This window comes from Tachypleus tridentatus, chromosome 13 (assembly GCF_004210375.1).
Source record: "Tachypleus tridentatus isolate NWPU-2018 chromosome 13, ASM421037v1, whole genome shotgun sequence".
Taxonomy (NCBI): Eukaryota; Metazoa; Arthropoda; class Merostomata; order Xiphosura; family Limulidae; genus Tachypleus; species Tachypleus tridentatus.
In genome coordinates, this window is record NC_134837.1 from 167,268,175 (window position 1) to 167,290,556 (window position 22,382).

The 22,382-nt window shown below is 32.6% G+C and overlaps 1 long non-coding RNA gene across 1 annotated transcript; it reads left to right on the plus strand.

Moving 5' to 3' along the window:
• Positions 1 to 16,308: 16,308 nt before the first annotated feature.
• On the plus strand, positions 16,309 to 17,724 carry LOC143240503 (uncharacterized). The gene is made up of 2 exons (XR_013021787.1): positions 16,309 to 16,385; positions 17,186 to 17,724. It is a non-coding gene; the product is annotated as an uncharacterized LOC143240503 (long non-coding RNA).
• The last annotated feature ends 4,658 nt before the right edge of the window (positions 17,725 to 22,382 follow it).

The window sequence follows — 22,382 nt, forward strand, 5'->3', positions numbered from 1 at the left end:
TGGCAATGGTCAGTTGCAAACTCTATCTTTGTTAACCTGAAGATGGCCTAAGAAGGTCGAAACGTTGTTCTCTGCTTTATTAGTAAAAGTGTTAAAACCCATACCAGCCGTCCTGATGATACATTTTTACTTCAAGTGAGTTTCCCGCCATTACGAAACAAAAGAAAAAATCTCCCAAGAAAACGTGGCTTGCTGTTGATGAGATTATTGAGGTATTCCACTGTGATTTTATTCCAATTTGTCGCTAAAAGGTGTTGCAACTTAGATACATTTTCTAATTTAGGGTTATGTCTATCAATTTTCTTACTCATTTCTGACCAACAGGTCTAAATAGGATTATAATGTGGAGACTTTGCTGGCCATGGTTATCTGGTAACATCATCCTGAACGAAATAATCGTGTACAATACAATACACGCACAGTAGACAGTGGCATTGTCATCCTGGAACATAAAGGTATTGCCAAAGCTTGTTCTAATAAATGGCAGCAGTATCGTCTCCATTTGATTCTTGTAAGATGCACCGCTGACGTGTTCTTGGAAAATATGAAAAGCAGTTTTTCCATGATGCTGAATAGCTGCTCTAAAATATATTGTACTACCTCCTGCGTGTTTCTTGTAGGAAAGACAACTTTTCTTCATCTGTTTTCCGGAAAAAACAACAAACACGAATAATACCATAAATTTTAACAAGTTGGTAACATAATTTCTCTAAAAACATGTCACGTCACCAGTGTAAGTTGACATGCTGTCTTGCTCCAGTACCGTGGTGACGGTAGTAAATTCTGGTTAATGTCAGTTTGAAAAGTAATCATTTTTGGCCAGTCATTCTTCTGGATAATCTGGAATGATTCTGTTCATGTACTTACTGTCGTAAGACAGTACAAGACTTCTTTTGACTTTAAATATAAACAACAGAGTCATCATCTATATTGGGCTTGGCATGGCCATGTGGTTAGGGGACTCGACTCGTAATTGATGTTACAAATCCAAATTCCCGTCACACCAAATATGTTCGGCCTTTCAGCCGTGAAGGCGTTATAATGTTACATTCAATCCCACTATTTGTTGGTAAAAGAGTACCCCAATAGTTGGCAGTGGGTGGTGATGACTGGTTGCCTTCCTTCTAGTCTTACACTAGTAAATTAGGGACAGCTAGCGCAGATGACCCTGGTGTAGCTTTGCTTCAACTTCCAAACAAAACAAACCATAATCTATAGCATCAAACAGACTCGCGTAAACACTTTCATACTGGATAAACCGGGAGGAAAATAAACCTCAGACATAGAGAACATCTTCAAAACTTAATCCTTTAAAAACTTCCTGGATGAATTTAGTAAAACACTTCATAAACACTTAATAAAAAGATGTCCATAAAACAAAATTTGACATCAGTAGAGGGAAAAGGCTTAAAAAAGCTTATTAACAAAGAGAACATCGTCACTCAAAGAGCCAATAAATGAAACTTGAACGTTATTTTACCAATCTAACAGTATGATTCCTTAATGGTAAATATGTATAATGATACATTAAAGCTTATTCAGTAAAATACTGACCTTAATCCAACCAAAAAAAAAATTGAGAAAACTACTGAAAATACCATTAAAATAAAATGTATTCACTAAATTGTAATAACTCGAATATGAGAGAAGTAGGCTTAATGAAAATTCGTTCTTAGGTAACTCTCTTAATTACCGAAAGTCTATTTGACAATAAATGTAAAAATTAATAAAGTAACTTTGCTCAGAAAGGGGATTATTATTTATAATGACTGTTTATTGTTCAGCACCGAGCTTGCAGAACTGTGTTCTGTGCACAGCGGGTATGAATATCTGATTTGTAGTGTTGTAAGGCCCCAAGCTTATCGCTGCGCCAGAGGGAGGAAAGTTATGTTCAAGATAACTATAGCTAATAAAATAAAACTAACAATGTGGAAATCACATATAGTTTGAAAAAATATATAGAGATAATAATTTAAAAAGAAAAGTAATCCATTCGATAGTTGAAAGTAACTGCCATTAATGTTTAGATCCTCTCACGCAGTTATAATTATGTATAATTGAAATATATATAATTTTATAGAATGTAAATTTGTAATTTTTAAATAGTAAATTGGAATTAGAATTTCTCTTATAATGGCGCGTCATATATCCTGAGACTAAGTAAAGTCGTCTCTAATTTGAGCTATTAACCCAGGCATGGTCATACAGCCAGCAGGAGAAGCTATATCCCGATATTCAAACCGATTTATCGAATTGGATGTCACTTCTATATTGTTTCTAAAACTGGGTGTCCGAAGTGTGTTTGACAACATCGTGACTCAAGCCTTGGTCTATTCAATCCACAGCTCGGCACGCTAAATATAAATTCTTTCTGAGACTACACATCTTCCTGTGTCAACAGACAAGCAGATTCATCAGACTATTATACCTAATGATAATTTAGTAATTTAGTGTCTAAAAATATGCATTATATTTTTACATAAATATATTTGAGTGTGTGTGTTTCCCTTATAGTAAAGTCACATCAGGCTATCTGCTGAGTCCATCGAAGTGAATTGAACCCCTGATTTTAGCGTTGTAAATCTTCAGACTTACCGCTGTACCAGCTGGGAACAGAGGTATTTGACGCTGTAAAAAATGTGCAACTTGTTTGATGTAAAGATATTTCATGCTATAAGAAAATTCAGTTTGTTTCACATATAAGTTGTCTGATGCTGTAGAAATTTAGTTTGTCAAATGTTATATACGGTGTTGTTTGTCGAACTTAACATTATTCGATGACACCTTGGGTGAAATTTTCTTTTTTACGTCAATATCCTCGATACTGTGTAAAGTCTTGGTTCTTGATATAAGACTTCTCGTTCCTTTACCTTCGACATGAAAATCTAAAATTAAGATTTCAAGGCATATTTATAGGTTTTGTTGAAACTATGTAGATGTTTAGTATAAATATTACAGTATGCATCAAACACAGCCACTCACCATACACATATTTCAGATTCCACTAAGTCTTAATAAGTAGAGAGAACAAAACAAAATGATTAGCTTCAAACTTATTTTATACACCTAACGAGTTTTATTCAAGGCATTTACTGATTTAAAGTAGGTTTTCTTGAAACTATGTAGGTGTTTAGTATAAATATTGAGACAGTGTTCTCTATAAGCGTGGTACTCCGCTGGTACAGTGGTAAGTCAACAGATTTACAACGCTAAAATGAGGGGTTTGATTCCCTTTAGTGGACTCGGCAGATAGCTCGATGTGGCTTTGCTATTATAAAACACACCCACACACTACATAAGCTTGATCTTGATGGTAATAATATCAGTGGATTTGTTTATCATTTTAGTCCTCTAGAGAATCAAAATAAATCAATAGTTATTACATTTGACTGAATTGAGTTTATTTTTTATAAACAAATATAAAACTTCAAAATATACAACAAAGTGACACAGCGGCATATCTGCGGACTTACAACTTCAGAAATGTGGCTTCGATACCTGTGATTTGCAGAGTACAGGTAAAATTTCATGGTTGACTACTAAAAAGAAGGGTAACAAATTAAAAACAAATAAACTTGTACATAAATAGAAAAACTGAATAGAATGTCTCAGGTTAAGCCTCATTTTATAGTCATAACGTTTGATATAAACGTACTTTAAGAAAAGTTTTAACACTTTTTTATGTACGAAAATGTAACTGTTTTTGTCTTACATTTTAAACATCCAGTCATTGACGTCATAGAAGCGGGTATCATTTCAGTTGTAAATAGCCTCCTTTACAGCCTGTTTTTTGTTTTTTTCTTATAGCAAAACCACATCGGGGTATCTTATGTGTCTTCCGAGGGGAGTCGAACCCAAGATTTTAGCGTTGGAAATCCGTAGACTTACCGCTGTCCCAGCGACAGAATCCTTTAATTAAGTTTAATTAATTTTCCCGACATTTACTTATAAGATATAAACATGAGAAAGAAGATTTTTAGATAAAGATTAATTTATAAAAACTCTAAGAATCTTCGCTATCAAACTCTAAAAACGATTAATAATAAAATAGGAAAGAGAAGATTGATTTGATGTTTTTTTACAACAGTATAAAATATTTTTGTAGTGATTAGTTGATAAAAATGCAAATATACAAAGTTTAGTCATCTTTGTGCGTGTATAGACTATTACAAACCACTTAATGGGTATAATCGTTTAGATTGTGAAATAAATGAAGTATTCAGTATCATAGTAATTTTGAAATATAGCTTACTAACATCACTTGCATTTTGTAGATCTACAGGTTATATATACATTGAAGTGTATTTATCAGATATACTGAACACAGTATATTGACAGAAGATTTCTTTTGTCGAATTTATTTGCTCTTAAGCACTGATTGCGCATCGCATTCGACAATTACGTTAGAAAAGCCCTATGTTCTAAAGTTTTATCAAAATGGTTTCCATAATTCTGGAAATATATTCTTTTACGTAAAACAGTACCTTTAAAGACATAACAGTTTTATTACAAAACTTTCTAAGTTTTTTTGTTTTCTTAATTTCGCGCAAAGCTATCTGCGCCAGCCGTCCCTAATTTAGTAGTGTGAGAGTAGAGGAAGGCAGCTAGTCATCACCACCCACCGCCAACTCTTGGGCTACTCTTTTATCAACGAATAGTGGGATTGACCGTAACATTATAACGCTCCCACAGCTGAAAGGGCGAGCATGTTTGGCGCGACGGGGATGCGAACCCGTGATCTTCAGATTACTCTGAGGGTCGGCGGTGGGTGGTAATGACTAACTGCCTTCCCTCTAGTCTTACACTGCTAAATTAGGGACTGCTTGTACAGATAGCCCTCGAGTAGCTTTGTGCGAAATTCAAAAACAAACAAGCTTGATATTTACGCTTTAAATCGGTGGAAAAGGGTAATTTACGAATTGAGATACATTTTAGTAGGGAACCACCCAATACAGCACTATAAATATTCTTTCCTATGCAAAAGTTCGATTCAGTTTATAAATTGGTCATTTCAGATGCACTTCTGATGCCTAGGAAACTTATAACACTAAAGAATCAAGATTGGAGTGTGATTGCCAATGATAAGCTACCTGATCACATATAAAACTAGGTGTGCGTCATTAAATCTTATCCTAGTTATCAGCTAGGCAGTTACTGGGTCTGTATTTACTTTGGTTGCCCGACATGGCCGAGCGCGTTAAGACATGCGACTCGTAATTTGAGAGTCGCGGGTTCGCATCCGCGTCGCGCTAAACATGCTCGCCCTTTCAGCCGTGAGGGCGTTATTATGTGACGGTCAATCCCACTATTCGTTGGTACAAGAGTAGCTCAAGAGTTGGCGGTGGATGGTGATGACTAGCTGCCTTCCCTCTAGTCTTACACTGCAAAATTAGGGACGGCTAATGTTTCTCCTCCTGGTTGGGGGTTGTGCAGTAGGCTAACAATCTACTCACTTCAAAAACCAGCCTGTTAATGAATCCGCAAGCGATTGCGGCCCTATGTTCCTTCATGGAATCGAGAGGCATAAATAATAAAATAAATAATTTACTTTGGTTAGTGTAGCTGTAAAATGTTCGTTATGCAAATTAGATATACATTAATTTTAAGGCTTTTATTATTATGGAAGTGAAAACTGTAAAGTTGATTATATAATTACATTGATATTTGTTAATCTATAACACCCGATGGTGGTTCGCTCGCGATTTGTCTATACTCTCATCATAGATGATCACGTTGTTTTACACTTTGATCTGCCTATTTTCACACAGTGGTATGTCTGTTTCGATATCCGTGGGGGGTAGAGCACAGATAACCCATCGTGTCGCTTTGTGCTTAACTACAAACAAACTAACAAAACCTATTCCACCTATATGGGAAAAACTTGAAGTTATGACGTCGCAAACTATCTGCTCTTAATATCTTACACCTGGTAATACTTCCTCTGGTGTTATATAACTCAAGCTCTCTATCGCTTGAGGCAGCCAAGGAGCATGAAACGGTATCCTTTGAACATTAAATACTTGCCTTACTATTATAACCAGATATAGTTTCAACCAAACCCTTCGTGCTGGGTCATATGGTTTCATAGAACTTCTTATACGTCTCGTAATAAACTCTCTTTTACTTTAACCATAATCGTAATCTAATGCCATTATATTTAAACTACTTGCAGAACGTGATGTTCAGTTAACGAGTTACAATAAATTAAAACACTTTCCGTTTCTTTCTGGGGTTTATGACAGGATATTACCGCGATAAAGTTGAATTCGATACCAGGTGGGAGTTCTCACAAAATTACTATGCAGTGAAAACCTGTGAAAACATAACAAATAAAATATGACTTTCACGTTTAACAGAACAAAAACAATACGCCTACACCACGAAATAAAAAAGGTATGTATTGTTTCAAAACTTTAAGTTCAATCAATGCACAGTGTTGCAATATGTCATGCAAAGTTTGATTATTCTAAGTGCACGACGTTTTCGTCACCCATATTGTGTTAAATCGAAATATTTGATCAAGTTCTTATTTTTATCATGAGCAGTTATCGACAAATGCACATGATAAACGAAAAATTAATGGTGGTCATAGATCGTTCGTTGCAGTTTGTTAGTGAATCAGGAACAACTGTATTATTCGAGGTTCTTTCTTCAGTTCACTGAATTTCACATTTTAACAAGGAAAAGAAAAAATCATAAAGAGTCATTATTGTTTTTATTTTCGTGTTATAAAAAGCAGGAAAATTCGTTTGTCATTTGGACCTTGAAAGAAACAATTCAGCGTGTCTCACAAGAAACTAATTAACTTTTTAATTTTATCTTTAATTTTATTTTTCTCAGAAGTTATTAATATTACATCTCGTTTATATGTCGCTTCTGAACTGTATTTTTTCGATTCATTGTTTTGGCGTATAAGTAAACAATATTACGTTTGTAATGTATTTTAGTAATTTTTTTTAAAGCCTCTCGAGTATCTTTTCCAAATAAAACAATTTTATGAAATGAATGTCGGTAAACTCAACAGAAATAAATCATACTCCTCATGTGTATAAACAACGAATTAATTACTTGTTCTCAAAGGAATAATGCACTGTAAAAATCTATAAATAAACCATTAAAATATTTTCACTTTGTAAATCAAAAACTAGAAAGAAACGAGTGAGATATGGAGTTGAAACCGGTGAAACGTTTCTTTTTCATTTCCAACAAATATATCTTATTTTATTTTGATATTGTAAATATTTAAATATTTAATTACAGATTTTGTAGTTTAATTAATTTATTTTAGAAATTAAAGTGATTGCACCATTTTCAGTCTTTGAAAGTTTAACCAATTTTCTTTTAACTATCTCACTCATTTAAGGAGAAAACATCGCAAAATCTTTCTATTAGAAACGGTTTTGTAATCTCTAGCTCAAGAGAAATCACGAATAACTAAAGTTTATCTCCTAACACGAAATCTAATCACGTACATGATAATGATAAAAATATTTTTGTAAATGGTTCAAATCCTAAAATATTCGTAAGAGAATTGTATTGCTGTCTTACAGCAATGGTCGGGTATTTACGTGTCTTAACTGTTTTGAGTTTTATAAAACACAAACATCTTTATAAATTAATCCATGTGGACTCTTTATGAATAGGTGTAAAAAACTGCCTTCTTTTATGTTAACTCTATTGTATGCGTTCTTTACAGGCATAGTAGGAAAGCACTTCTTCATCCTTACTAGCAGACAGAAGATAATGAAACCTATATGTTTTGCGATAAACTACGTATTTCGCTTGTTTTGTTTTATTTGGAATATTGTAAGATGTGAACTTTCAGTGGAATTTACAGTTATTTTATTGAGCCAATCTAATGTCAGAGCCTGGATTAAGGGAAATATATTGCAAGAATCGCGGAGAAATCTAGATGATAATTACTAGATATGTGTGTGTGGAGAGACCTTTGTTTTAAATATCCAAGATAAGCTTTTAGTTTCGATCGTCTATAAATGCTATTCTTCACCTTGTGCTAAATTCTAACGGGTTCGTGTTATTTTTTTTAATTAAACAATTGTTTAATAACTTTAATTTAATTGTATTAAACAATTTTAGAAACAAACGTTGCCCAGTTCCCCACTGCTACTTCTTTAGTTTGTTTGTAAAAATTATCTCCAAGTAATAAAAAAAACTTCTTTCACACATAAACTTTAGAAGTGAGAGTATAGAATAATGTATAACAATATGTAAGTAACATTATATCTGATAAGTTCTTTTGGTTAGTACCAAGGATCATCAGACTGGCTGAGACACGACACAACAATGGTTGAGGCACTACTAACATCATCCAATTTAAAAAAACAACTATTATAATGTGGAGTAGTTTAACTTGGAAAAGTGGAATTTTTGTCGTTTGCAAGCAAGAGTTAAGGTAAGGACTAATAACACTTAAGGTAAGGACTAATAACACATTATAAATTTATTTGTTTTAAATTTTTTCATTACCATCACGAGGCATATTCCCAATATTGTATGTTGACGGTAGCCACTTTTTATTTTGTATAAGAGTTATGTATGTTTTTCTTTGTTAAATTGTAATATAATTAAGTAAGCCACTTACATCAAATTTCAATGTAATGCGAATTATGATGTCATCACTATTACATGTAGATGTCATTATTTTAGGAAATAATTATTTAAAATTAGGTTAATAAAGTATAGACCCCCGCTAGCACAGCGGTATGTCTGCGGATTTACAACGCTAAAATCAGGGGTTTGATTCCCCTCAGTTGGCTGAGCAGATAGCCCTTTGTGGCTTTGCTATACGAAACACACACACACACAATAAAGTATAGCCTACGTAGGAGATTAAAAGAGCAGGATCTCATTGAAAAACAAAAAGGGGCCTACTCAAACATCGCAAGATAGTAAGCCTATTTCTTTGGTGGGAAGACGCTGGACGCTGGTTATTGTTAATTTTCTATGGTGCATATGGGGTAAAAAACGACAAGAAACATGCATATCCTCTTTTATCCCTATTCAGTTGGTCTTATAGACAAGTTTTCTTAAAATCGAAACTAAAGCGTGAATTATGACACTGTTTCAATAAGCGTGAAATGTTTGACAAATTGGTGTGGAAGGAACGCACAGTGGGGAAATTAGCCATTGCAGACGAATAAAGCAAAATGGATCATTTTTGTAAAACATACGAGAACATGAAATTAGCAATTAATATGAGTATAAATTGTTTCTACTCATGTATCTGTCGAACTTTTTATGTACTTTAATTTTTCTTTATGCACTAGAAATATATTGGGTTGAGGAATAATTCGTGAGTGTTTTTTCAAGTTAAAAAATATATTCATAAATGAAACGCTTTCGCAAAATATTTCATGTCATTTGGTAGATAATTTTTTGCTCTAATAGATGGTGTGTTTGATTTTCATATGTCTTTAATTTTTGCTTTCATTTTCAGCTCATTAAATGGAATGTCAAAATCGAGCATTTTCGACACCATCTGCTTTTCGCATTTAATTTCTTGCAATTTCGTTTAAAACAATGCATACTATATACCTAGGTATTACATGAAATAAAGTATCATAATAAATGTTTTGGGTGTAATGTGTTCATGCATTGAAGTATTGTATAGTCTTGCATGTAATGCTTGAATGAAATTATTTAAAAACGCTCACGAATTATTCCTCAACCTAATATTTTACTGGAAAGGTTACAATTTCATCATAGAATAAAATATAAATATTCTTATACATACACATAGATATATATCTTGGCCCTGATATTTCTTATTTATTTTGGATTTCTTTTCAACCATCATTGTCACTGTAATCCCAAGTTTAGTTTTAAATATCAGCGCAAAATTTCTTTGTAGACGAAAAGTAAAACGGAATGGATTAAACCAACACTAAGACCGATTTATTACTTTTAGCAGGCTGCACAGAAAGACCTCTGACCAATCTAAGTGCCTAGAGGTAAATATGTTTTTATTGATACGAAGGAAACAGTAGTTTTTGTTATTATTAGCTGAGCTACTGGCATAACTATCTCTTGCTTCCCGCTAGCATAGCGGTAAATCTACGGACTTACAACGCTAAAATCGTAGGTTCGATACCTCTCGGTGGGCTCAGCAGATTGCCCGATGTGGCTTTGTTATAAGAAAAACACACACACAAACTATCTCTTTTCTGAGTCATGAAGAAATAAAACAGTAGAAAACCTATTTTTCATGGTACATTTGAAAGTAATGAGCCTACAGAATATAGGTAGATATGAATTGTTTCTAATTTAGCACAATGCTGTGTCAGATATACACGATTGGTTAAGTTAATGAGTGTTATGATTTAATTTATTTAAGTATAGCGTGAGTTTTAAATCAAGTTTATATTTAGAAGCAAAAGTTTATTGCAGATTTGTTTACATAACAGTATACAAATCGTACGTTGTATAATTAAATTATTATGGATTGACACTTGTATTTTTGTATCACGTTACTAGAACCTTTTAAGTTTTTCTTATTGTTTCAATTGAATATTATTGCATTATAATATCTCTTAGTGAGTAGAACGTTTTAGACCTCTACCAGGCTATAAATATGTGCACAAAATGTAGTTTGAGCTAGATATATAGAATAGGTAGATTTAGATTGTGTGATTGCAAGTTAAGCAACAAAAAATGTTTAATATCAACTTCTAAGATGAAATTATCCCAGATTGTATGTAATGTAATAACAGAGTATAGTAGAAATAATTTATCTTGTCAGTTATTTCTGAACTAACTGAAGCAACTTTTATGGACTTTGACGAAAATATTTGAACTGTTGGATCCTGCTATAGCTCCTCTGAAACGGTTCCTTCTCAATTAAAGTAATTTAAAACTAAAGTCTTTCAAAATTAAAATTCAATAGTTAATCTAATGTCAAGTTTAAAATCCTGTTTTAGCCAATCAACTTATTATGCTTGATTTGTTAACCCAGGTACTTGCTACTTCACCACAGCCTTGGTCTCATTCGTCTTCCTTGGACCACCTAATTACCATTGCCAATTATCCAAGCTTTTTAACCTTCTCTACTTTCGGTTCTGGTTTACAACCACCCCCAAGTATTACAATATTTACCATACCTTTCTAGCATTATCATCACTTTATTTTAGTAGTACTTAGCCTTAATTCTACCAATGGAGCTGAAGTGAAACTAACGTCCTTGGTTGTCTCGCAAGCCCCTTCAGAGTTTGTGAGATATAAACCCAAAATCACTTCCAAGATGTAACGTAACGTGGTAACCAACAATGTAACGTACGTAATTGAAATTGACACCGATTTTCTTGCAATAATTCGTCTTCAATTGTGTTCTAAGGTAACTCAATCATCTCGTGTGAACTTTAAAGAAAAGAGAGGTTTATTTAAATCTCTGTGTACAACTGGGGTGATCATCAACATAGCGAATATTTATGAAATATATATGCAAAAACGGCTCGTTTGGGTTGCGAAAATATTTTACATAGAAGAGCGAACAACGTTTCGACCTTCTTCGGTCATCGTCAGGTTCACAAAGAAAGAGGTAACTGACCGGTGTGTGTGTGTGTGTGTTTTTCGTATAGCAAAGCCACAAAGAGCTCTCTGCTCAGGCCAACGAGGGGAATCGAACCCCTGATTTTAGCGTTGTAAATCCGGAGACATACCGCTGTACTAGCGGGGAGCGTAACTGACCGGAAGCTGACCACATGTTTGGAAGGGATTGTGTAACTGAGTGTCGGAATGTAGAAGGCGGTGTTAGATGTTTGAATATATAATTTTATTTTATTATATTAATATAAGTATAAAGGCGTTCCTTTATATTGGTTTATTTTGGGTTTAAGTTGTTGTATAAGTAAGGCTTCTTTAATTTTAAAAAGTCACCTTCACACGTTCCCGAACACTGCAAATCAAATAAACAGAACATAACCATGAAAAACACTCAAATACTAAATAAAGAAATAAACATAAACAAACGCAAAATTAAAGAAGACTTACTTATACAGCAACTTAAACCCAAAATAAACCAATATAAAGGAACGCCTTTATACCTGTATTAATATAATAAAATAAAATTATATATTCAAACATCTAACACCTCTTTCTAATCTCTTTATTTGTGAACCTGACGATGACCGAAGAAGGTCGAAACGTTGTTCGCTCTTCTATGTAAAATATTTTTTCAACCCAAACGAGCCGTTTTTGCATATATATAGCGAATATTTGTTTGATTTGATTTAATATTTTAAAATAAATGAATTGTACGGTGTTTTTTTTTATTATTGATTGAAATTTATCACCAATAATTCCCACACATTTGATTAAAGAAATCTGCCATCCATACATAAAACCCAACATACTGCCTTAGTAAAAATTCCGTTATACTCTTCCTTGTGGAAAATGATATCTGTAAATATATCACCACGTAAGTCATTCTTGTTAAGCATTAAGTGGAGAATGTTTTTATAAACTTACCCATGTTTTGCATAAGTCATATTTTTAACCTCATGATTGTATAACTGTTTTCCTTGTGCTTTTCAAGAGGTAGGGTGTCACAGAATTGGGTTTTAAATTTTGATCTATTCGTGTTCGTTTTAAGTTAAATGTACGCCTGGCATACGAAAGTTCTTGTGAGTAACAGAATGAATCACAGGTGGTGACATCCATAAGTACTATTTCATCACGTCAGGGTATATTGAAAAGGCAATAACAATTCCTTCTTTTCAGTTACATTTTCACCTGCTTCATTTGTGTCATTATTTTCACCTAGACTTTGTTTTATAAGCTGAGAGACATGGCGTTCAACTTACTTTTAGTATATATAGTACTTCATAACGTTTGGAAGTTGATGTAATGTGATTATAGACAATGAGACCTGTTACAGTTTCTGAAAAAAAAATTGTTCACATTACAAAATGTTTGAACCACAAGGTATGGTTTCATATCTCTTATCTGTCTTGGACGTTTCGAAATAACTAAAAATCTATTTCAACAGCATCATGAATTGTATTACTGATTTAATTTTCTTTGCTTTGCTTTTTTCATTCTCTGTTGTTGAAAGCGACCTTTTTCAAGGACATGCTCACTGCTTTCTTAACCTTTCATTCATAGAAAACGAATTTTATTTATTAGCAGGCTTTGCTGCTATCATCATAATGAGGTTCATTTCTTCCCTCTACATCTAAAATGATCATTTTCTCGAATTGTAATTTAAACATTTGACTATTCTCTGAATAGTTTGTTTTTGAATTTCGCGCAAAGCTACTCCAGATCTATCTGCGCTAGCCGTCCCTAATTTAGCAGCGTAAGGCTAGAAGGAAGGCAGCTAGTCATCACCACCCACCACCAACTCTTGGGCTACTCTATTATAACGTCCCCACGGCTGAAAGAGCGAGCATGTTTGGTGTAACGGGGATTCGAACTTGCGACCCTCAGATTATGAGTCGAACGCCTTAACCAACCTGGCCATGCTGGGCCTCTTCTCTGTATAGTGATGTTGGAGAAGTGGTTATTTAATAATTATTGCTTGTCATTATACTTACTATGCTCCGTTATCACAAAGGTGTATATATAACTATTGACAAAATATTTGTCGTCAAACAGCAAAAGTACATGTGTTACAGCTTTTGGAAAACATTTTGTTGATCTAAGCTGAGAGGTAAGTCCTTTTTAGCAAAAAAAAAAAGAAGTTTACAACAGATGGTCCTATATGTATTGTAAATGCTGTCTTATTGTGTGTTGTGTGTATAAGTGTTTATGTGCCTTAGTGTGAAGAGGACACATAGATTTTATATGAGGTTTTATTGTTCTCCTTTTGAATTTCAACTTAAAGAAAAAATAACACTACACAGAACTACTTTCTCTAGATGCGTTCCCATTATCAACCAGCAATGTGGAGATAAGTTAGAGATACGATGAAGGATATGAAAATACACGTCCTCATATCTTTTCCATCAATCTCTGAGTCCTATCTAGATATACATTTTTCAGTTTAAAATTTCAGTACAGTAATTTAAACAGCATATACAAATTTTCTAACCTGCTCAGCACAGAAGCCTGTTAATGGGTAAAATATTTCTAAGAAGTATATTTTATAAAGTACAAATAACTTTTGTGTTTACTTCTTAATAGGAGCTGAAGGTGAAACTCACAAAGCTGTGTTATTATATTGCAGAATCTATAAGTACTTTTGTTCCACTAAGACGATAAAGGGCTGTTTGTACTATGGTAGTCTTTGTTTCTTTTATTTAGTGTTATAATGAACATACCTTTACAATTATTGTACTTAATTTTACTTTACTAGTAATTGAAAGTGGCATTGTACTATTATCAAATGTTTGGGAGTCCTCTTTTAAAGCGAATTTTTACTATCCATAACTGGAGGTCGCCATGAGATGTTTTGCAAAAAAAAAAAAAAAAAAAAAAAATTATCTTAACCTCGATCAAGTGTGAAGCAACGTTAGAGACTAGCTTCAAGTTAAGGCCCAGTGAAACAGTCTTTATTCCAAAGGCTTCACAAACACAATCAAGGTTTTAAATTGCAAGTGTATTGTGGCACAACGTTTTGACCTTGTTCGCTCCTCTAGGTAAAAAAATTTTCTCAACCCAAACGAGCCGTTTTTACATATATATTGTTTTCTACAATTAGGTTTTCTCGACATCGCTGATGAAACAATTGTATGAAAACTATATATTGACTAAAGAGATAGAAAATATACGGTAAGCTTTTATACCACATAAATACTGTATGCATCACTGTTGTAATAAACACAAGATAAAATTTTTATAACAAAAGAACTTTTGTAGAAGTTTGGAAAAATTTGCTTTAGAAAATAAAAGTAAATCTTAATAACGATTCATCTTGTGAAATATGAATCTGTTTGAACAAAGAATTCTTAATACCATACAAAATTAAAATATAACCGAACAGCAAAGTTTGTGTGGAGAATGTATTAGTTCATGATAATCGATAACAGAAGGCGCAAAAGTACTGTAAGTAAAACTTCTTAACGTTAATTCTGTCACTAAACATTCTGATTTATAATTTTTCTCCTCTCAACTGTTTCTATAAAGTTTTAACTTCTCTACCTAGTTTTTTGTTGTAATTATTTTGATATTTTCTTTGTATACTTTGTAATTTATTTTTGTAGTTAGTGGATGAGGGAACTGCAAAACCTTACTTTTATCTGACCGTTTTATATTTATATCTATGTTGTTCTTTTTAAAGAATCCCTTTCTCTGGAGGAATTTACTTATTTCATGAGAATTTTTAAACGGTTTTGTTGAGATCAGATTATTTCGTTCTGCAATGGTTTTGTTTCTAGTAAGTTGGCATTTGTTGAGTCAAAAAGTATTTTGTAGTTCGGGTTTTTGGAAAATTTTGGATATATTTGCTGTTGTATTGTTGTTGTTTTTCTAAGATGTCTTAATCTTTAAACGAATAGTAGATTATAAGATTTTCTTTACCTGATTTTTCGAAATGTTCTTCCAAGGTTGTTTTTTTTTAAAGTGAAATGAGAGTCTCAAGATTTTACACTTTCATTTAATTTTCTACAACGTTGCAAACTGTGGATCTTTGACATGGAATGACAGATGATTGGGTTGGATATAAACAACTGCTTCTACGGGTCGTTTGGTTTGATTTATGACTGCTTCTGAGGGTAGTTTGGTTTGATTTATGGCTGTGTTTTGTTTTCATTCTTAGACTTAAAAAGGATTGGCTTTAGTTTTTGATATATTTTTTGCTCTTCTGTTTTAAGTTTCGCGCAGAGCAACACAACGAAAGGCATCTAGTCACTACCACTCACCGTCAACTTTTGGGATATTCTTTTACCAACGAATAGTGGGATTGATAGCTAAATTAAAACGTCTCTACGAGTGAAAGACCGAACATTTTTGATGAGACGGAGATTCGAATCCGTGACCCTCAGATTGCGAGTCAAGCACCCAAACTACTTTTTTGATGGAGCTGATTGTTTGGAGTTGTTTAAAATTAATCAGAAATATTTCTTTTCTTTAAAGTTCGCAGTATTTTGTTTCAGAATTGACCAGTTTTATGTTTGTATATATTCGGTTATTTAGTTTTTGTTGGTAGTGATTCTAGCTTTTTTTATTTTCTATAAATTTCTAATGTTTTTATTTCAACACATTTCATAATGTTAGTATTAGATGCTTATTATGGTTTTGCTAAGTTGCTTTTCGATTGACACTTGATGATAATATATCTTACGATTTTTTAAGTCAACAACGTCATAAACAATTATGAAAATTACTCACTGCTTTAGCGTTATTTCAAAAATAAACAGTTTGATGGAGAGCGCACGAGAGTGTAAATGATTCATACCTAAGCTCTGAAAATTTTGTTTGTTAAAGTCCAGGTAATATTCATCTTAATTTCTAATAGATCTTATAATTAATATCAAGTTATTTGAAAAATGTAATTGTCAATTTGGATCACTTTACTTAACTTGTGTAATTGTATATCTACTTATTAATATAGGTTAAGCCTACGTTAAGATTACTGCTTTCCCTGCTGTTATAGCGTCGACCAGATAATTTGATAGTAAGTTAATAGGCCTATCTGTTAACTTTCAGATATTAAATCCTATTTGTATCAAACAAATATCCAACTTCACTGATTCCCCCTCAAAAAAGTTTTAAATTATCATTTGTACTACACTAAAATATAAAAAGCCTTATTATTGTTAATAAGCTTTCTCAATTATTGTAATCTAATTACGATATCAAAATTCTTCACATAACTTAAATATGAAGTAAATTCTGTAAGTAGAATTACACAGATTTTTATATTTAAACTTTAAGCGCGCTTACCGGCCTTCATTGAGCAATAAAGTTCAGGGCGGTAAAAATTATTTAAACAAGCCGGTTCTGTCATTCATCATTTGTCACCGAGTTTTACCGGTTTTGAAAAATTTCATTCATGAGTAATATAATGTTTCTTTATAATGGTGCAATTTATATTTACGTATGTTTAGGTTAGGTTGTACTGCGAACTAAAAAAACGTGCTACAACAAGACTCCTTAATTTCCGATAAATGTTCTAAATAATAATGATATATTTTGAAAATAGAATAGCGAAATTTTCTTAGCTTGTGTAATTATATACCAGATTGTTCATGTTAGGCTGAGTTTGTGTTTGTTTGCTCTCTTTCTATAGCAGCTACTGGCAGGCTTAATCTTCAAGTGTCTGTATAAAAGTTCAAAACCTTCCTTTCATAGGGAGCTTGGTGTAAAAATATAACAGAGAAATTTGAACAAAATAACATAGAAAATAGTAGTAAATTGCTACCGCCTGGTTGCCTCCATGCGGTGGGCGGTTCAAAATTACAGATGGCGCCACGTTATCTGCATTGTGCTCTGACAAAGACAAAGTGCGGAAGTCTATGACTGGATGCAAGATAACTTGTGCTGAAGAAAATGTCTTCTAACCTGCAACCGTTACAAATATTTGAGAAAGACAATTTACTCTTGCTAAAATAACGTCATATCTTCAGTATTGGTGTAATAAAAGTGATATTTATTTTATCCCTTAATGTTTTGTAATGTGACACAATGTTTAACAAAATTGTTTGTATTTGCTTCTATTTACACTTTTCATTGACGTAGAAATATTTACGTTTATTTAGTTACTTTTGTAATTATATTTGAAATAAGTTAAACCCTAGTATAAGTTTCAGATAAATATCAGCAAAACCAGTCGGTTAGTGTGTCATTAATTTAGTTAAAACCTGTTAATTTTTTTTTTAAGAAATGCTAAAATTGAAGTATGTAAGTTTTCAGTATCGATTTATTTGAGTAACTTGTTGAACTACTGATTTATTCGTGCACTGGATACAATATTTCTAAATGTTAGTGGCTTTGATAACAATGTAAGAAAATATTTTATTAAAAGGATTATGCTTCAGGCTTCCTTTCCTAATTTAATAAAAAATATATTTAATTCGCCATTAAATGTTTTGTTATGCAACATAACACATAATTTGTAATAATAGAAATAATTTTTGTTTATGATTCGTTACATGCTTTTTACGTATCCAAAAACCAAAACCGTGTCAAACTTATAACAAGAGTAACATGAAAAAGTAGCCTTCAAATCAAAGCTGTAATATATTCAAACAAAAGCTTAATTAGATTTATTATTAAAATAATAATATCAGTTTATGAAGTTGACAAGTGTACGAAAACGACGGGGTGATATCGTACTTAGTAAATTCAAGCTCAAAGCACATGACGAAAGCCGCAGGTAAGTGAATAGAACATAAAGTTGGATATTCTTTATTACTTGAAGATGACACTGTGATTATATCCTGATAACACAATCTTTTATTGAAATGTTTATTATTTTGTTACATCAGAAAAAAATAATTCATTAACCCAACACATACTGTTAGAACCAGCCATTCATACAAATTATCAAGTAAAACTTACTGAACAATGACCTATTAGAGTATTAATTGTACTATCCCCGTAAGGCAGTGGTTCTTAACCTTTTTCAGTGTTTGCACCCCTTTCAAATCAGTAATCATTTCTCGCACCCCCTTGAAACTTAAATATAAAAAAAGCTAAAAATATAAAGCATACTCTTATGTAAAAATATAGATTTGCTTTAATTATTCATGGGCATCCTCGCACCCCTTGGGAATCATCTTCGCACCCCTGGTTAAGAACCCCTGCCGTAAGGGAACATCTCATTGTTCACTACAATTAATAAACACTAAAAATAAATACAAGTATATTTTAGATTTCTCTAAATTACCACTTTCTCGACCTTGACCAAGATATTTTCCCTGGTTGAAAGAAGTTTAAAAATTAGAGAAATATTATCCCATCTCGTGTGTATCAGATATTTACGAACTGAATCATGAACTGTGTTTTATCCCAATTATAGGACCCGTTTTCTGCGTTTTCTATTATCTTCTTTTCAGAGTTTTTGAAAGTAGAGTGAAAGCTGTTAGTTTAACATGTAATCTACAATACTTGAAGCTAACAGCTAGTGTTTATGTGTTACGTAAGTAATATATACTATTGTTTCTTTATTGTTACTTTCATTAACAGTATAAGTTATAATGTTAAATATATCTAGTTTATTATACTTTTATTATGGCTTTTGTGTTGCATTGTTATCTTGCGTTATATAAGTATATGACCTTAGGACTAGCCTGAATCTCCTAGACTGGTTAAACCTCGTGAAATATTATTGAATTAACGGCTTATAACATTGTGAAGCGAGAGGGTACCCAAGTGATGAAACAACGCATCTTAATCTTATTAAAAATAAATAACGTAAAAAAATACGCTTAATTATCTTTGCTCAATCTCTGATCAAGCATTGATATTAATGTACAGAACACCCAAGTGTGTTAGATTCTAATAGCATCATGAAGATTAATTGAAAAAGGTAAATCAAAAGCACTGCTTATTCCTTATTATGAAGATTTTACATTTATAGCATTATAGAACCTCAGCGATGACGTCTTTGCTCAAACTAAAAATGTATTCATAATGTATTGCCAAACATTTTAACATTTATTTCCAAATATTCCGAAGTATGAGGTAATTATAAAAATTCACTTGTTTAAAATTTACAGCAGCTGAATCGATTGTTGCAATCATTACTTATAAAGAAAAGTCCGGGAAAGACTATTCTTCACATGGCTTGATAACACGTGTGAAAATATTTTATCATATAAATATATAGAGGGTTGAGTACGTTATACAAAACGATTTTGAATATTCAAATGAGAAGCCACATGACCATCACATTCGATATAGTGCGACGATGGAAGGTAATGTATCAGAACTACATTTTAATATTGTTTGTAGTAGTCTCGTGCCACCAAAATTGAGTGTTTTAAGGAAGGATATGGAAAAAAAACCCTTTCCGACATAAAATATTCATACACTCCGGTCAAAAGTTGTATTCAGATTGGGCATTTAGAATATGTAAACAGAAATATTTCTTTTACTTAGTGCCTTTGAGAAACAAAGGCATGTGGGTCAAATTCAACTTTGGCCACCTGTACCATCCAGAAAAATATCTACAAGTTGTACTCACGCTATAGTAAGGAAAGTGTAGTGTCTTGTAGTAGGTGAGAACCTACGAAATCAAAGGTCAGTCTATTTGCCCTAGGCAACATTACGCAACACAGTTAAGAAGACCTTCCGTATGGAAAAGCAACACAAGTTTCTTCCACTAGCTTCCGTTTAGCTGCAGTATACCTTAAGCAGCTAGAGAATGAAACAAGTATTCATGCTACTGCATATGAAGATATACTGGTCAAATCGGTGAATGCTGTGCCTATGAATTTATGTGCGATCAGAGTGTTGGCCTGGCGTTGGAAAACCATCGTCCTCATGCACGAGAAAAATAATGAAAAGCAATAAGAAGGAGTGGGGTGCTTATGGCATGACAGCATTACGATGCAGTCTTTTTGCAACGAAGATAATACTGAAGAACTATTTTCAAGATGCGCAGTCATCAGTTGGAACACGAGTAGGCGTACCAATAGCAATTGTAACGATGTGGTGTGACTACAAAATTGTGTTAATATAACGTACTCAATTTTTATATTATGTTTATGTTTCTTTTTTTTTTACACCTTTCATAGCCAAAGTGTTTTACAGTAGATCGGAAGTTCTTTATAAGATGATCGCTGTTAAAGAGTTGCATTCTGCAAGGTTACAATTACAGGAAAAGAAACAGAAAACAAATAAATTTCTAGACTTCTTTTGTTGACCCTAGTTTGATAATTACTTGTAGAAATATTAACAAAACATTGGTTGAAATAATACTAATCACAATAAGTCCTTATTTTAAAATATCATAAAAATACCTAGAGTAACGGGTTGAAACAGCACTCTTTAATTTTACTCTGATATTTTAAAGATTTATTTCTGCCTTAACTATAAAATGTACTGGTAATATGTACAACTCCAAAGTGTCAGTAACTGGTTTATATATTAAAATTTAGTCTGATTCTAACAAATATTACGTCTCAGCTGACAAAATATAAAAGCAACGAAGGTCATTATTTTTCGCGAAACCTAACAAATTTCACATTTCAACTTCAGTTTATTTTTCATTTTGGCTGCTGGCCTGAAATACACTGAATAAAAGAACCCTGTCTGCATTAGACCGTGAACAACAAAAGGTGAAAACTCTACTTATAAATACGTTTGACTGGTAACCCATAATGGGTTTACCATACAAAACGATTGTACTAATAGGAAATAACAGCAGGTTACTATGTTGTTTCATCAGAAGCTATTGCCTATCAAAATCAACTGCTTTTTATTGAACTAGAAGATAGGAACTTAGGTTAACCGAATAATGTTTTTCAAATGACGTAATGTCCTTGAAACTGGAACTTTTTTTGAAAAACGAAACCGTTTGTTCGCATAAGTAATAAGTAAAATATTACTTTCGAGAAGTATATTTTGTATTGGTTTCCACTAATAGTATTGAATTACAATGCTACGAAAATAAAACATCTATCTTTCCCAACAGTAAATAAGACTTAAGTAATTGGATTAGTTAGCCTAACTATCCCCTAGTGGCACGGCGGCATGTCTGCGGTCTCGCAGATATCCCATTGTGTAACCCTGTACTTCATTTCAAACAATCAATCAATCAATTTAGCCTAACTTATACTATATAGGAAACCAGATTATGGAAGAATAGGCAGAATAATAATTTACTTTTCAGGTAAAAATGTTATTTGTGAATAAAAGTTTTTTGAATGAAATATTGTTTAATTAATTATACAAACCTTGAGCATATTTATTCAAATATAACCAAACTTTTTCAGAGCATGTTATGAAGACTTACATTCAAGTAATAGCGTTAAGTCATGGTTCATATTTATTATTATTATTCCAGGGTTATGTTTGTTTGGAAATAATCACAAAGCTACACAATGGGCTATCTGTGCCCTGCCAACCACAGGTATCGAAACCCGGTTTTTAGCGGTGTAAATCTGCAGACATGTGGCTGTGCCACTGGTAAGGGAGGGAGCTTTAAGGGTTATGGAAAAATCAATTAGAGTCATAATATATTATTTTGAACCCAAAATAGATATTCTAAACGATGCGAGTTCTGCAAAGCTTCTCGAGAACTAAACCAAACACTTACAAAATATTTAGGGCATATTCTTATGGTAAAAAAAAACAACTATAAGTTTATATATGTATATAACACTAAAGCACAGTCATAAAAAAGAAGGAAAATGCTATCAATATTTATACCTAATATGAAAGTACAGTCGTGAAAGAGAAAGGAAACATTATCAATGTACATATGTAACAATAAAACACAATTGTAAAAAAACAATAAAAACTATGAATGCATATATGTA